The sequence below is a fragment of the Heterocephalus glaber genome, unplaced genomic scaffold (assembly GCF_053883595.1).
Source record: "Heterocephalus glaber isolate CG9 unplaced genomic scaffold, H.glaber_assembly_v1.0 deba00001472, whole genome shotgun sequence".
In the NCBI taxonomy this organism is placed as follows: Eukaryota; Metazoa; Chordata; class Mammalia; order Rodentia; family Bathyergidae; genus Heterocephalus; species Heterocephalus glaber.
The window spans coordinates 67,230,133-67,233,498 of record NW_028258315.1 but is presented as its reverse complement, the minus strand read 5'-3'; the positions used below and the strand labels follow the sequence as shown (position 1 = coordinate 67,233,498).

The 3,366-nt window shown below is 40.1% G+C and overlaps 1 pseudogene; it reads left to right on the top strand.

Moving 5' to 3' along the window:
* Positions 1 to 421: 421 nt before the first annotated feature.
* Positions 422 to 1,893, top strand: LOC101722002 (protein arginine N-methyltransferase 3 pseudogene; annotated as a pseudogene).
* Positions 1,894 to 3,366: the final 1,473 nt, after the last annotated feature.

Below are 3,366 nucleotides of genomic sequence, written 5' to 3'. Positions count from 1 at the left end.
GGATTTTGTAAACTTGAAAGCAATAGCCAACTTCCTTTTCCATATTTGATGCTCTCCTTAAGCTTTCTACAGGATTAGCAGCAATTACATTTTGGGAATTATCCATAGAGAAACCATCGTCTTACCCAAACCTAGATAGATGCTTAGTGGCAACCTATGCTAGGCCTCATGTTCTCCTTAAGCCATCTCTAGGCTGAAAGTCAAGTACAGGCCAGAAGTTATTCATAGAGAGAGCATCTTTTTCAGTTCCAGTTGCTGAGCAGTGACCGAAAAACAAAACAAAACAAACAAAACCTCAGAGCTCGGGAGCGCCGGGTCCTCCGCTCCGGGTCCTCCTCTCCGGGGTCGCGGTGGGCCCTGCGCATCTGACTGTCTGCCTGTGCTAGGTGGCCGGGGCACCGTGGAGGACAGTGGGGACGCCGACCCGTCCCACGACAGGCAGAAGACCCCCTGCCAGTTCTGTAACAGGTTATTCACATCTGCTGAAGAGACATTTTCACACTGTAAGTCAGAGCATCAATTTAATATTGATAGCATGGTCCATAAACATGGACTTGAATTTTATGGATACATTAAACTAATAAATTTTATTAGACTTAAGACTCCTACAGTTGAGTATATGAATTCCATATACAACCCACTGCCTTGGGATAAAGAAGAGTATTTGAAGCCGGTGTTAGAAGATGACCTTTTCCTTCAATTTGATGTAGAAGATCTTTATGAACCAGTGTCAGACCCATTCTCATACCCCAACGGGCTCAGTGAAAATACTTCTGTGTTGAAAGATTGAAACATATGGAAGCCAGGGCACTGTCTGCTGAAGCTGCATTAGCCAGAGCACGCGAGGAGCTGCAGAGAATGAGACAGTTTGCTCAGGATTTTGTGATGAATGCAGATGTCAGAACCTGCTCGTCATCTACTGCCATTGCAGACCTGGAGGAGGATGAGGATGGCGTTTATTTCAGCTCATATGGGCATTATGGGATACACAAAGAGATGCTGAAGGACAAAGTGCAGACAGAAAGCTACAGAGATTTCATATAGCAAAACCCACATATCTTCAAAGATAAGATAATTTTGGATGTTGGGTGTGGAACTGAAATTCTCTCTATGTTTGCTGCTAAAGCTGGGGCAAGAAAAGTTCTTGGCATTGATCAATCCGAAATACTTTACCAGGCAATGGACATCATAAGACTGAACATGCTCAAAGATACTATTGTACTAATTAAAGGAAAGATTGAAGAAGTTCATCTTCCTTTAGAAAAAGTGGATGTTATTGTATCTGAGTGGATGGGATATTTTCTTCTTTTTGAATCTATGTTAGATTCTGTCCTTTATGCAAAGAACAAGTACTTGGCAAAAGGAGGATCAGTCTACCCTGACATTTGCACTGTCAGCCTCTTAGCAGTGAGTAATGTGAGTATACATGCAGATAGAATTGCTTTCTGGGACGATGTCTACGGCTTCAACATGTCCTGCATGAAGAAAGTTATTCCAGAAGCGGCTGTGGAAGTTTTAGATCCAAAGACTCTTATCTCAGACTCTTGTTGTATAAAGCATATAGATTGCCATACAATATCTATCTCAGATTTGGAGTTTTCTTCAGATTTTCCCCTGAAAATCACAAAGACATCCATGTGCACGGCAATTACTGTCTACTTTGATATATATTTTGAGAAGAATTGTCACAAGAGGGTCATGTTCTCTATGGGACCCCAGAGTACCAAAACACACTGGAAACAAACAGTATTTCTACTAGAAAAGCCATTTTCATTGAAAGCAGGTGAATCTTTAAAAGGGAAAGTCATAGTTCACAAGAATAAGAAAGATCCTCGTTCTCTCATTGTAACCCTCACCGTGAACAATTCCACTCAGACTTCCGGACTCCGGTGAGAAAGCCGTGACAGCACAGCTGCTTGCAGCACTAGTAGGGTGGGAGGGGAGCAGGTTTTCCTGGAGCCCCTGGACAGAGGGCCCTGTGCTGAGTGCCCTCAGTAAGGAGCACAGGAGACGCTGGCTGCTCTGCAGCTGCAGACAGCGTAACTGATCCTCTCAGCCCACAGTAGCCTTTCCAGGTGGCTGTGCAGCCGGGGTTCACCAGCTGCAGCCCTCTGCTGAGTTTAGCTGTCTCGAAAATCATGTACTTGGCCTACACTCGGAGCAGTGATAGTCTTCTTGTCTTTAGTAAGTTTCTTAACTATAAATATTAAACAGTAACAATTGATTAGTTTTTAAATAATGCTTTTGTTAAACTAGTAACAGGAAGTAGGTTTTATTGCGAATTTCCTCTCAGGAGGAATAGTTTGTAGTTGTATTTGCTGGAATACCAAGATGTTACAGCTTAGAGTGACAGATGAGGGACTGAAAGAAGGCATCAACCTTCTCCTGTCCTTTACCCCTACAGTTCCCATTTTGTAGATCCCTCTCTGAATATTTAGCCACAGACTTCTAGTACTGACCGGGAACCTAATTTTAATGCATTTATCCTATGTTTCATACAGATTTTTAAAGAATGGGATAAATGTATACTTATTTACTAATATATTACTTTTTTCAAACTAGATTTATGTGCAAAAGCTAAACATCCAATATACTTGCATCACTCTAAAAAAAAAAACAAAATAGTGCTCTGGTGAAAGTTACTCTACATCAGGAGACAAGCTACTAAACTGTGTACCTCTGACCTCTAGTCATGGATTCAAAGGTTTTAGTCCATGATCAGTGGATTCAAGGTAGAAAAGCCATGGCAGAAGGGTGTGGAGGCAGAAAGCAACTAACGCATGGTATCTAGGAAGCAGAAAGTGTGACAGAGCCTGGAAAGCAAGGGTCATGCCACCATGACCCACTTCCTTCTACTAGGTCTCCCCCTCCTAATAGCCTATTCAAATATGATTAATGGATTAATCCACTGGTGTGGTTAGGGTCCTCATAATCTGGTCACTTCTCCAAAACCCACCAGTTGATCTTTGAGAAATATTTTAAATCCAAAATATAACATTGGTCAAAGGATTTAAAGTTACAAATAAAAGTAACAGATTTTAAAATCATTGTGCAGCAAAGTGACTATGATCATAATAATCTACTGTAAATTCCAAAATAACTAAGAGTAAACTTCAAATGTTTCACCACAAAAAATGGTAAGTGAGTGAGATGTAAATTCATTTATACTCATTTCACATTGAGTAAGATATCCAAATACCTCACTGGGTACCATTAATATATGCAATCATGATTTGACAATTAAATAATATAAATTAAAATTCAATAGAATTAACTTTGACAATAATGAGACAAGAATTCCTTATTAACAAGTATTTGAAAAATGTTTAACAGAAATATTATTAAACAAATACAAAATATATTTAC